This window comes from Odocoileus virginianus, chromosome 5 (assembly GCF_023699985.2).
Source record: "Odocoileus virginianus isolate 20LAN1187 ecotype Illinois chromosome 5, Ovbor_1.2, whole genome shotgun sequence".
Taxonomy (NCBI): domain Eukaryota; kingdom Metazoa; phylum Chordata; class Mammalia; order Artiodactyla; family Cervidae; genus Odocoileus; species Odocoileus virginianus.
In genome coordinates, this window is record NC_069678.1 from 71,295,260 (window position 1) to 71,310,052 (window position 14,793).

Below are 14,793 nucleotides of genomic sequence, written 5' to 3' on the forward strand. Positions count from 1 at the left end.
TAAAATACATTTTCTTGCCATAGCAAAAAGAAATTTTTAAAGATAGGGAGAGAAACAACCACATACTAAACCCTAAGAGAAAAATAATGAGGCACCTGGGCTGAGTACACAGACTACAAAAAAAAAGCTGCTGGATCCTATATTCAGAATCAAAACTCATAATAAGTAACTCTCTACCTATCATCTGTCAGTGTCTTGGAAGCAAGTGAAGTTTCCTTATCAATTCTTTAAGGAAACGTCAGTGTTTGAAGTAAACACTTAGGAACAGCTTGAGCAAAAGTTTAGAATTTTGTGTAAAATAGTGTGGAGAGCCCTGCTGCAAATAATCAGGACCTCAGAATGCGGTCGTCTTGGGTCCACAGTGGGAGAAAGACGTAGAAAGAGATCTGAACAATTTGAATGATGTATTAATGAAGACCAGACCAGAACAGATATTGTTCCATTAGGCTTACAAAAGGCCTTCCTCCTTAGGGAGAAAGAACTGAATGTTATTTTCACAGACCTGCGGCATAACATCTACTTCTCTGTTTAATTGTGCTTTAGCCAATCATGTCATCTGGTGCACGTTCCATGAAGTTTTTAGACTGGGGCCATCTCAGAGTACCAACACTGATGCATTGAGAGACTGGAATGGAATGAAGTTCTGAGGAAGCAAAGGGAGAATACCTGGATGAAAAGAGAGAAAGTCTTGCTTATCACTCTTCATTGAAATATGTAACCAAGACTGATACTATCGTATATGATTTTAACAAGCAGTAATCTGAAAGAGGAACAGGGTAGCTAAAATGAGAAGGTGGAAACAGTAAGTGTGGACATCCTCATCCTTTTTCTTTTTTGGTCAGTTTTCATTCCAATCCCAAAGAAAGGCAACGCCAAAGAATGTTCAAACTACCGCACAATTGCACTCATCTCACACGCTAGCAAAGTAATGCTCAAAAATCTCCAAGCCAGGCTTCAACAGTACATGAACCATGAACCTCCAGATGTTCAAGCTAGATTTAGAAAAGCCAGAGGAACCAGAGATCAAATTGTCAACATCCATTGGATCATCAAGAAAGTAAGAGAGTTGCAGAAAAACATCTACTTCTCCTTTACTGACTACACCAAAGCCTTTAACTGTGTGGATCACAACAAACCGTGGAAAATTCATAAAGAGGTGGGAATATCAGACCACCTGACCACCTCATGAGAAATCTGTATGCAGGTCAAGAAGAAACAGTTAAAACTGGCTATGGAACGGCAGACTGGCTACAAATCAGGAAAGGAGTGTGTCAAGGCTGTATATTGTCACCCTGTTTATTTAACTGATATGAAGAATACATCATGCAAAATGCCAGGTTAGATGAATCACAAGCTGGAATCAAGATTACTGGGAGAAATATCAATAACCTCAGATATGCAGATGACGCCACCCTTATGGCAGAAAGCGAAGAAGAATGAAAGAGTGTCTTTATGAAAGTGAAAGAGGAGAGTGAAAAAGTTGGCTTAAAAAAAAAAAAAACTTCCTAAAACTAAGATCATGGCATCTGGTCCCATTTCTTCATGGCAAATAGATGGGGAAACAATGGAAACAGGGAGAGACTTTATATTGGGGAGGGGTGCTCCAATATCACTACAGATGGTGACTACAGCCATGAAATTAAAAGACGCTTGCTCCTTGGAAGAAAAGCTAACAACAACCTAGATAGCATATTAAAAAGCAGAGACATTACTTTGCCAACAAAGACCTGTCTAGTCAAAGCTATGGTTTTTCTAGTAGTCATGTATAGATGTGACAGCTGGACTATAAAGAAAGCTGAGAACCGAAGAATTGATGCTTTTGAACTGTGGTGTTGGAGAAGACTCTTATGAGTCCCTTGGACTGCAAAGAGATCAGTCGATCCTAAAGAAAATCAGTCCTGAATATTCATTGGAAGGTCTAATGCTGAGGCTGAAACTCCAATACTTTGGCTACCTGATGCGAAGATCTGACTCATTGGAAAAGACCCTGCTACTAGGAAAGATTGAAGGCAAGGGAAGAATGGGATGACAGAGGATGAGATGGTTGGATGGCATCACCGACTCTATGGACATGAATTTGAACAAGCTTTGGGAGTTGGTGGTGGACAGGGAAACATGGCGTGCTGCAGTCCATGGAGTCCCAAAGAGTTGGGCACAACTGAGCGACTTAACTGAACAGTAAGTGTTGGGAAAATGTATTTACCAAGTTTGGAAGGGGCCAGATCACACACAGTGTTCTAAGCTGTGCTACAAACAATGAGAAGATATGCAAAGGTTTTTTAAGAAGGAAGATGACATATTGGATTTTCATTTCCAGAAGATCTTTCAGACTCTAGTGTGCAGAATGGATCAGGGTGAGATATTGGATATAAGTGTATGAGTAAAAAATTATAACAATATGTCAAATAAGCTATAATGGTAGCTGGATTGATGGTGGTGGTTTAAGTAAAAGGAAAAATAAGTTGGTTGAGGAGAAAGGGAAAATGTAATATTGACCAAAGTTGAAAGGTGGGTGGGATGGGAGGGTAGGGAAGGAGAAAGTGTCTGAGATGACTTCTAGGTTTCTGAGTTATTTAATTGGATAAATGGTAGTGAATTCACTGAGCTAGGGAGTACCAAAGAAAGATAAACTTGCAGGGAAAGATCACAGATTTGCTTGTGAATGTTAAGTTTTAAGTGTTTGAGATATAAGAAATGTGGAAGACAGATAGTTATGTCTGGAGTCAGAAGACTGATCTGATAGGGATTAAATAATTAACTTGTATGGCTAAGGTTGCCTTTACTGAAATTGGATGATAAAATGGAATTTATCAGAAAGGCAGGGAAAGAAACAATGTTCCAGGTAGAGGCAACAGAATTTGCAAATGACATGAAAGTGAGGCTATTTCAAGGGTTAATTATTACTGAAACCTAAGACTGTACACAGGAGAAAGAAAAATAAGAGTTAGTTAATAGTGATTACCTCTGGGGAGGAGCTCAGAAAAGTAGAGAATGAGAGAGATGCACCTTGTTTATGTTGGGTGAATTTATTTCTTACAATGTACATTTTAAGTATTTTAAAAAATAAAAATAGAGTTGCCTTATGACCATGCAATCCCACTCTTGGGCATATATTTAAAGAAAACTAATTTGAAAAGATTCCCAGTGTTCATAGTACATTTTCAATAGCCAAGACATGGAAGCAACCTAACTGTTCATCAACAGATGAATGGATAAAGAATATGTGTTATTTATACACAGTGGAATATTACTTAGCCACAAAAAGAACAAAATAATGCCATTTGCAGCAATGTGGATATACCTAGAGATTGTGATATTGAGTGAAGTAAATCGGAAAAAGGCAAATATCTCATGATATGATTTATATGTGGAACCTAAAAACGATAAAAATGAACTTATTTACAAAACAAAAATAAACTCACAAATATAGAAAACAAACTTATGGTTATAAAAGGGGATGGTGCCAGTGGAACAGGGCATAAATTAAGAATTTGAGATGAATATGTACATACTACTATATACAAAGTAGTTACCTATTAAGGACCTACTGTGAGGCACAGGGAACTGTACTCAATATCTTGTAATAAACAATAATGGAAGATAGTCTGAAAAAGAATATAGGTATATATGTATAATTGAATCATTTTGTGGTACACTTGAAACAAACACAATATTGTTAACTAATTATATTTTGTTAAAATCTCAATAATTACTTTTTAAAAATGGTTTAATAAAATGAGAAACACTTGAAAGAAAAGGAAGTTTCTCTCATTTAATTCAGGGACACCCGGTACTGTGTGGGTTGTATGTTTCACACTTTTGGGGGGTGATATTCATATAAATTACAACGTGTAGTGCAAAATCTAAACAACTGTATGTGGCAGGCTTGATTACAATTATTTCAGAGCAGACATCTTTGAAGATAGCCAAATAGACAATTGAAAGCCCACAAGTAATAGAAGAGGTTACACCTAAATTTAGACTTCAGGAATGAGTGGGCAGAGATCAGCTGAAGCAGTGGCAGAGTTAGGAAAGGTAGATGGAAACAACAGTTCAAGTAGGAGGGGCAGAGTCTCTGCAGATTTGACCTAATTTTTTTTTTTACTTATCAATGATTCCAGTTAATGGCAATTATCAAATTTTTAATGTCCCATCCATTGTAAACAACATTTAAAAATAGTTTTTGGCTTAAACTTACTGCCATGGATTTAATATACAAAATGCTCTTTCAAACAATTGTTAATTCAGCCTTTTAGAAAGATGTGCCATTTGCTACGACCCAGGGCCCAACAGAACTAGATGTTCATCAGAAGTTCTCAGAACAGAACCATGGACACAGGTCTCAAGGTCACGTTAGTTCTTTTCTCCTTGATCTCTTACCAAATCCTCTGTTACAAGCTTTACTACAAGGTAACATAATTATTTTTCTCTCTGTGCAGCCCTACGACTGTAAGTTAGTTAAGGGTGTCTCTTACTTATTTAAATGTGCAGTGCTAGCAGAGTATTTCGGAGAAGGCAATGGCACCCCACTCCAGTACTCTTGCCTGGAAAATCCCATGGATGGAGGAGCCTGGTAGGCTGCAGTCCATGGGGTCGCGAAGAGTCAGACATGACTGAGCGACTTCACTTTCACTTTTCACTTTCATGCATTGGAGAAGGAAATGGCAACCCACTCCAGTGTCCTTGCCTGGAGAATCCCAGGGATGGGGTCGCACAGAGTTGGACACGACTGAAGTGACTTAGCAGCAGCAGCCGCAGCAGAGTGTTTAGTATAGAGTGGGTGCAAATGAAAAACAGGCGAATGAGTGAATGAATGGAAAGTATAACAATAGGACAAGGGATTGAGAACCAGGCAGTGTAGCTTCTAGTCTTGTCTCCTCTGTGTGACTACTGGAAATACACTTGGTTACTTCATAGCTCAGTTTTTTATTTTCCCTGGTTAACTTAGTCTGTTTGATACATCATGTCACGTGCTTAGTGAGTGAATAAGGCATAGTCTTCTTGACTTCATATGGGACAGGCATCAAAGAGTTGCTGAATTCCTAATACAGGCTACCACATTCATCCTAGCAGATACACACACGTCTCAGTGTTGATTCTCATAACCAGGCTTTGAGGTAGATATTGTTGTTGTCACGGTTACAAATGAAGGAATTAAGACGAAACCATTAACTGATGTTTCAGGTTACACAGGGTAAGTAACTGCAAAATAATCAGAGGTTGTCACAGACACAAACCTTTCAAACTCAGCATGTTGCCACTTGTTTGAGAAAGTTTAAAACAGTATACACACAGAGGGCATCATCATTGTTTCAGATATCAGCCCAAAGGCACATATTTGTTTGTTTCTGTATAAAATAGCCAAACCAGTTTTCAGATCAACCTACACAGGATGTGAAGCAACATATTGACTCAAGTATTTGTTTAAGTAGGGACTACAAGGTCCAGATTTTGCTGAAGATTGTTTTGTTTTGCTTTTTCCTTGCGACCAGGCAACTAACAGCAAGTGAAGAAAGTGAAATGTTGGCAGACAGCTTGGCTAAAGCACCAGACTTCTTTGTCATCCAGTCAGACATTGGAAAAAAGTCTGCCTGTTATCTTTGCTCTCTCCTGGTTGAAAAAAATAGGGGACTCTTTTGTGGTAAAAGGGGTAGTCTGTTCCTTATAGTTAAAACGGACCCTGTACACAAAGGTTATGCAATATTTACAAGAGTTGGGGCGACAAAGAGAATGATAAAGAATGAATAATTGACTCATAAGAGATTATTTAGATTAAGAATATATCTTGTTATACATTTTCTAACCACGCAATGTTTGGAAACGTATGCAGGTAGAGTAAATGTATGGGTGAGTTCAATATATGTGTACATACTTAGTTTTTATTGCAAATTGGTGCTCTTCCTTTCTCAGACATCTTTTTCCTTTTGTCCTTCTGCAAAGAAAAATTTTCTTTTTTCCTCTTTCTTTTTCTTTTTGACAGTCAGGAATCTCAGAACACATGTCCATGCCCAATTATAAGTATCCCTTGGCCTGGGGTTTCTATTGTAAGGATTCTCATTGAGACAGGTCTTTTAGTAGCAGCCCTCCTCTATGCCTTTTGTTAGAAGCTACAGCAAATCTTTGCTGGAAATATAAAGTTTATTCTATTAATAGCCTTTATTCTTCACCCATCCCAGGGTGTACATCCTTGCCATTGCTTCATCATGGGTGGAGTGCACTTCTCTGACCCTTTTCTTGCCATTTGGCTGTGCAGTTTGCTTGGGACAATGACAGAAGGTGGAAATACTGCTGTGCTTAAGTTTTAAGAAGCTTCAGAGTTTCCAGTTGCCCTCTTACACATATGCCATCACCATGAGGATGCGCTCAGACAGCCCACCGGTCACAGGAGGAGGTTGAGAAGCACATAGAGCAGAGACACCCTACCTGAGCTCAGCCCAGATCAGCTGTCAGTCAACCTCTAGCAGACACATGAGCAACAATAAATTAGTATTGTTTTAAGCCACTGAGTTTTGAAGTAATTTTTTATGTATCAAGTTAACCAGCATAAAGAGTTTGGGAGCTATTTATATTTTAAATATACAACAGCATTTTAAAAAGCAAAGACATCACTTTGCACACAAAGGTCCATCTAGTCAAAGCTATGGTTTTTCCAGTAGTCATGTATGGATGTGAGAGCTGGACCATAAAGAAAGCTGGGTGCCAAAGAATTAATGCTTTTGAACTGTGGTGTTAGAAGAGACTCTTGAGAGTCCCTCTGATTGCAAGGAGATCCAACCATTCAATCCTAAAGGAAATCAAACCTGAATATTCATTGGAAAGGCTGATACTGTAGCTGAAGCTCCAATACTTTGGCCACTTTATGCAAAGAGCCGATTCATTGGAAAAGACATTGATGCTGGGAAAGATTGAGGGCAGGAGGAGAAAGGGACGACAGAGGATGAGTTGGTCAGATGGCATCACTGACTCAATGGACATGAGTTTGAGTAAACTCCAGGAGATAGTAAAGGATGGGGAAACCTGTCATATTATAGTCAATGGGGTTGCAAAGAGTCAGACATGACTGAGTGACTAAACAACAGTAACATGTGTTATGTGTCTGTTAGCCAATCAGTCATGTCCAACTCTGTTTATAGTCAATAATAAAGTTTTAGTGAATATGTGAAGGGTCTTTTAACTTTGACAAACGTATTATTTCATTTCAATATTTTTTAACATTTTGTATTTTTTTTACTTAGTCACCCTTTAAAACCCTATTGTCAGCTGAGATCACAGAGTATATCCAGCTATATATTTTAATGTCTGATATGTCTATTAAATAGATTAAAAGACAGATAAAACATAGTTTACACCCTTGTGTGTCACAGAAATCTAAAGAGAGATATAAAAAATAGAAATATGTTTGAAGTACACATTAAGTACAGAGAATGAAGTGAGTTAGTTTTCAAGGGACATCAGGCAAGGGACACTAGGCTTCCCTGATAGCTCAGTTGGTAAAGAATCTGCCTGCAATGCAGGAGACCCCAGTTCAATTCCTGGGTTGGGAAGATCCCCTGGAGAAGGGATAGGCTACCCACTCCAGCATTCTTGGGCTTCCCTTGTGGCTCAGCTGGTAAAGAATCTGCGTGCAATTCAGGATACCTGGGTTCAATCCCTGGGTTGGGAAAATCACCTGGAGAAAGGAAAAGGCTACCCACTCCAATATTCTGGCCTAGAGAATTCCATGGACTGTATAGTCTATGGGGTTGCAAAGAGTCGGACAGGACTGAGCAACTTTTACTTTATCAGCTAAGAATTCTCAGTGAAGTTTTGCCTGATATTCTTTGAAAACTAACACTTCCTTCTCTGTACTTAATGTGTACTTTAAACATATTTCTATTTTTTCTATCTTTCTTTAGATTTCTGTAGCACACAAGGTTGGAGACGATGTTTTATGTGTCTTTTGATCTATTTAAGAGACATATCAGATGTTAAATATATATATAACTGGAAATACTCTGATCAATTTCTGATCAATTCACTTGTTGAGAATGTACTATCCAAAAAGATGGCCCTCCAAGGAATATTGAATGTGTTGCTTTTGAAACAGAAATTATTGATGTTGCTAAGGAGATAAAACACAGTATGGTATACACAATATAGTGCAGTGAAATATAAGTCAACATAAATAATGATTTCAAGCCCACTCTTGCTCCCAGGCTTCAAGATGATAGTTAATTGATATGTCATAATAATCCTGACTTTCAGTGAGTAAGGAAATGTCAAATTATTTATTTCCATTGATTGTCAGAGGGTATCAGCTACTTCATGATTCCTAATGATGTAGTGTGAAATAATGTGATAAATGGGATATATGAATTATTTCCAAAAGTATCCAATAAGCCAGGAGTGGAGGGAAATACATATAGCTCAGTAAAATCACAAATGTACCAAGGACATTTTATTTTTTGCTCTAAATACCATCTATGGATGAAAAAAACAATTATTTATAGTTTCATGTGGATATGTGACTTGGAGCACAGAACTAGGAAAGAAACTTATTGACCATAATAGGTACAATAGGCCTGTCATAAAATTTGTAACTTTGTCTAGATAAATTACTGTAAAGTGACCCCAGCTTCCTGTCTTGAAATACATAAAGCTAGTGATGGGGGAGGATATGGGTGACACTGAAATTTGCATCTTATTCTAAATCACTTGTGAAAATGACTATGGTCTGTAAGATCTGACCAGGATTTTCTGCACTAACAATAAAATAGCCTGAGTGTGGTATGATAATTCTAATAGGAAGCATTTATTGAGGTAGGACTACTCTTAGCATTTAGCATGCATTAATTCAAGCTTTAAAATCATGTTTATAATTCCACTGGAGTATAAATATAGCTGTACTCATAGTCTTCAGCTTTAAAACTGTAAGTAATGTTAACAATGCCCAGAGCTATATTATTTGTCCTACTATAGAGTAGGTTTATTTTGTTTGTTTTTTGGTACTTGTTTTTCTCTAATAAGACTCAGGAATTCTGAAATGTGAAAATAACTCCCTCAATTCTTTATCTTGTAGAATGAATTGAGTGTATTTATTAATAGCACTTACATGCATAGAATATAATAATTTGGCATATAATTCATATAACATATTATTCATTTATCACCTTATATGTTTTAAGTAGCTTAATTTTTAACTTAATGATTAGTTTTTGTTTGTTTTTTTTTAACAATGGAGATTATAGATATGAATGCAAATTTTATGGTTGGTATCTCTCCTGATGGGTCATTGGTAAAGAACCCCCCTGCCAGTGCAGAAGACATAGGTTCGATTCTTGGGTCAGGAAGATCTCCTGGAGTAGGAAATGGCAACTCACTTTGTTATACTTGTCTGGGCAATCCCATGGACAGAGGAATGTGGCAGGCTTCAGTCCATGGGGTTGCAAAAGTTAGACATGACCCAGTGACTAAACCACCACCACCAACTCATTTAAATCTCACAGCACTCATTGAAGTAGTAATACTATTATCTTCATTTTGCAGATAAGATTAGTTAATATTCACAGTTAATTCTTTTCTCCCCCATTTCTGGTTTACCAATCAATTGAGAGAGAAAGCAAAGAATGAGAGAAACAGACATCAATATGTGATGCTATTGCTAAATATTGATAAGAAATGATAACTTTGATCTAACTTTGAAGATTCAGACTTCATATTTTGTTCCTCCAAGTTCAAATAAACCCAAAGAATATATACGCAAATATATACACAAAGAATGGCATAGCAAATGTAGTATACTATATACTATAAATATAAATATTTGTATTACTAACACTCTTCCTTCACTGACATGAAACACCATCTATGTTACATATGTTGTTGTTCAGTTGCTAAGTTGTGTCTGACTCTTTGCAACCCTATGGATTGCAGCATGCTAGGCTTTCCTGTCCTTTGCTATATGCTGGAGTTTGCTCAAATTCATATCCATTGAATTGGTGAAATTCAATGAGGATGAGATCCAAACATCTCATCCTCAGTCACCCATATGTAACTCTCATCAACTAAAAATCTGCTTCTGATCTTTCTAATTAGTTCCATTACCATACTTGTCTATTTCTGGGCACATTCCACACTGTTTTAGTGACTGTGTATCTGTGTGTGCTCAGTCACTTGTCATGTCTAACTGTGATCCCATCACCAGGCTCCTCTCCTACTCCTCTCTCCATGGAATTTTCCAGGCAAGAATACTGGAGTGGGTTGCCATCTCCTATTCCAGGGGATCTTCCTGACCCAGTGATCAAACCCACATCTCTTGTGTCTCCTTCATTGGCAGGCAGATTCTTGTTTTAGTGGCTATAACTTTAAAATGTATCTTTGCAAAATCAAAATACTGTATAGTTGATTTACAATATTTGTTAGTTGCAGGCGTACAGCAAAGTTATTCAATTAAATATGTATATTATATTATGGTAATATATATGATAATATATAACATGTATATATTATAACTATAAATTATATTAATGTTATTTTTATTATTGGTTATTACAAAGTATTAAATATAATTTCCTGTTCTATACAGTAAATCCTTGTTGTTTATCTGTTTTAGGTATAGTAGCTTGTATCTGTTAATCCCATACTCCTAATTTATTTCTCCATTTCCCTTTCCACTGTGGTAGCCATAAGTTTGTTTTCTATGTCTGTGAATCTGTTTCTCTTTCATATATAGATTCAATTTTTCACTTATCTTCTATATATATGTGATATCATGTGGTATTTGTTTCTCCCTGTCTGACTTACTTCACTTAGTATGATGATCTCTATCTCTATCCGTGTTGATGTAAATGGATAGATAAATACTGTAAAAATCAGTATTTCATTCTTTTTATGGCTCAGTTAACTCCACTGTGTGTGTGTGTGTGTGTGTGTGTGTGTCTTCTTCAACCAATCACCTGTTGATGGGCACTTGGGTTGTTGTTATTTCCATGTCTTGACTATTATAAGCAGTGCTGCTGTGAACATTGGGTGCAACTAGAGTTTTCCTCTTTTCAGGATATCTGCCCAGGAATGGAATTGGTGTATCATTTGATAGCTCTATTTTTAGTTTTTTAAGGAACCTGAACACTGGTTTAAATAGTGACTGTACCAATTTACGTTCCAAACAACAGTGTTGGAGGGATCCCTTTTCCCCACACCCTCTCTGACATTTATCATTTGTAGATTTTTTGATGATAGCCTTTCTGACTGGCATAAGGTGATACCTCATTGTGATTTTTATTTGCATTTCTCTAATAGATTAGTGATACTGAGCATCTTTTCATGTGCCTGTTGGCCACTTGTATGTTTGATTTGGAAAAAATGTCTACTTAGATCTTCCACCCATTTTTTGATTGGGTTGTTTGGGTCTTTATATATATATATATATATATATATATATATAGTTGTATGAGCTGTTTGTGTGGTTTGGATATTAACCCCTTGTTGATTGTGCCATTTGCAAATATCTTCTTCCGGTCTGTACGTTGTTGTTTTGTTTTGTTATGGTTTCCCTTGCTATGAAAACATTTTTGCTTGATGAGTTTTTAAGTTTCAGTTTGATTCATTTTTAACTTTTCTTTTGCTTTGCAAGACTGATATAATAAAATATTGTTATAACTTATATCAGAGAATGTTTGCCTAAGTTCTCATCTAGTTAGTTCTATGGTGTAATGTATTATATTTAGATCTTTAAATCATTTTGAGTTAATTTTTGTATGTAGTGTGAGGAAATGTTCTAATTTCACTGATTTACATGTAGCTGTCCAGCTTGCCCAACACCATTTGTTGAAGAGACTGACTTTACTCCATTATATATTCTTGCCTCCTTTGGCTTATATTACTTGATTTTGTGTGTGTGGGTTTATTTCTAAGCTCTCTATTCTGTTCCATTGATCTGCATATCTGTTTTTGTGCCAATACTATCCATGCTGCTTTGATTACTGTAGCATTGCAGTACTGTCTAAAATATTAAAGAGTTATGCCTTTAGCTTTGTTATTTTTTCTTCAGAATTGCTTTGGTAATTCTTGGTCTTTTGTGGTTCTATATAAATTTTAGGATTATTTGTTCTAGTTCTATGAAAAATATTATGTGTATTTTGATAGGCATCTCATTAAATCTGTAGATTGCTTTGGGTAGTATGGTCATTTTAACAAATCAATTCTTCTAATCCAAGAACATGGTATATCTTTCCATTTCTTTGAATCATTTTCAATTTCATTTATCAATGTTTTATAGTTTTCTGCATATAGAACTCTCACCTCCTTGGTTAAGTTTATTTAGCAGTGTTCTATTTTTTATGTGATTTTAAACAAGACTGTTACTTTCTTTTTCTGATATTCCATTGTTACTGTAAATAAATGCAAGATATTTCTGCATATTAATCTTGTATCCTGTTATTTTGCTGAACTCATTTATTAATTATGATAGTTTTTATGTAGAGTCTTCAGTGCTCTCTGTTTAGAGTTTCATGTCATCTGCAAATAGTTTTATCACTTCCCTTCAAAATAAAACAATAGAAAACCTCTAGGCAGTCTCACAAAGAGGAGAGAATCAAATTAAAAAAATAAGAAACAAAAGAGGAGAAATAACAACTGATACTGCACAATTACCAAAAATTTATGATTATACTATGAACTGTTATATGCTAATAAACTAGACAACCAAGAAGAAATGGCAAGTTTCTAAAAGTATGCAGCCTGCAAAAACTTAGTCAAAAGGAAACAGACAACTTGAACTGATCAATCACTAGAAGTGAAATGGAATCTATAATAAGGGGAAAAAAATACACACACACAAACAAAAGTGCAAGACCAGATGACTTCACTGAGAACTTCTAGTTCAATACAGAGAAATTATGCCAGTCCTTCTCTAACTATGACAAAAGATTAAAAAGGAGGGAACACACTCAAAATTATTATTCTATGAAGCCACTATTACCCTGATACCAAAACCAGGCAAAGAAACTACGAAAAAAGAAGAAAACTACAGGCCAGTATCTTTGATGAATATAGATGTAAAAATCTTCAACAGAATATTAGCAAACTGAATCTGACAATACGTAAAAAGGATCATACACCATGATCAAGTTGGATTCATTCCACTGTTGCAAAAATAGTTCAACAAATACAAATCAATCAATATGACACAACACACTAACAAAAGGAAAGACAAAAACCACAAGATCATCTCAATAGATGCAGACATAGCGTTTGATAAAAGTCCATATCAATTCAAGATTTAAAAAAAAAACTACCATCAAAGTGACTGTAGAGGGAATATATCTCAACATAATAAAACCATTTATAGCAAACCCCAGCCAACATAATACTCCATGGTGAAAGCCTTCCCTCTGAATTCAGGAAAAGACAAGGATGCCCACTCTCAAAACTTCTGATCAATACAGTATTGGAAGTCCTAGCCATAACAATCAGAGAAGATAAAGAAATAAAGGTATCCAAATTGGAAGGAAAGAGGTCAAATATTTCTTTACACCTGGTAGGACAAATGCAATCACATTCTTCTTCTTTAAACTATCTTTACTAGCCTATGTTCTTAATCTCCCATTTGGATTTTATGGTTATCTTGCAAATTTTCAATTTTTAAAAATCTATGAAATTTATTGAATATATATATGTGTGTATATACATACACATATATGTGTGTGTATATATACATATATTCTTGCTAACATCCCCATATATATATGAAATTTATAAACCTGCTTGGTAAATTGAAAATTCTTCAACAAATACTATATATGTCTTATAAGACAAAGACAACACTAAAACAAATACTACAGAAAAGTTATTAAAGATAGATCAGATAAGAAAAGTCCAACAAGATGAATCTTGTATTTAAAATGAGCTGCAGTGCTAATACTGTGAATGTAAATAAGTCCATGCCGATGTATGTCAAAGATAAAAAAAATTTAAAGCTCAACAGAGTGAAGAAAATAAATTGCCTACAAAAATGGCAATCATTCTGATAGCAGATTTCTTATCAACAACAAAGAACAAAGACAATAGAGTAATATCTTCAACATTATGAAGGACACAACAGTCTTAAAATAATATATACATAAAATAAAATTATTATTCAAAAATAATGATTAAAAATAAAATTTTATGCATATAAAAGCTAAGATATTTAATAAAACAAGTGGTAAAAACTATAGTTCAGCAAAAAGAGAAGATTCATCCTGGGAATACGAAAATAGTACAACAAAATATTAATGAGACTTGTTTTTGGAAAAACACGTGGACACAGATAAGTCATGATTATTAAATAAATATCATAAAGTTGGCAGTGCTTTAAAAATTAATTCATAAATATATTATGATATTGATTTAAAATGTGATAGCTTTTAAAAAATTAAATTTGGCAAGATAAGCATAAGATCCGAAAGGGAGATTTGAAAAGGAGGATAGCCAAAACAATCTGAAGAAGAAGAAGAATGTGATTGCACTTGTCCTACCAGATGTTTGACATCCTGGAATGGGCAGTCAAGTGAGCCTTAGGAAGCATTGCCACAAACAAAGCTAGTGGAGTTGATGGAATTCCAGCTGAGCTATTTCAAATCCTAAAAGACGATGCTGTGAAAGTGCTGCACTCAATATGTCAGCACATTTGGAAAACTCAGCAGTAGCCACAGGACTGGAAAAGGTCAGTTTTCCTTCCAATCCCCAAAAAAGGCAGTGGAAAGAATGCTCACACTACTGCAAAATTGCACTCATCTCACACACTAAGACAGTAATGCTCAAAATTCTCCAAGG